Below are 234 nucleotides of genomic sequence, written 5' to 3'. Positions count from 1 at the left end.
GGACGGAGCAAGGAACTTCACATTCTCATTCAATTGTGCTTTGTTCCTTTATGAAAACTTCTGCTGGTGGGTTGGGTTTTGGCCACACAACTAACGAATACAAGGGGCTGAGGATGGTATCTTCCTCTAAATTTCTTTCCACTCGATCAAGCGGAGCTTTATAAACTCCGCATAGGTACGTGGGAGACTGTTATGGCCACAGATAGATCAATTTATGCTACGAACGGGCAAGTC

Source organism: Corylus avellana, chromosome ca4, assembly GCF_901000735.1.
Source record: "Corylus avellana chromosome ca4, CavTom2PMs-1.0".
In the NCBI taxonomy this organism is placed as follows: Eukaryota; Viridiplantae; Streptophyta; class Magnoliopsida; order Fagales; family Betulaceae; genus Corylus; species Corylus avellana.
The sequence above is the reverse complement of the archived record's forward strand: the minus strand, read 5'-3'. Positions refer to the sequence as shown.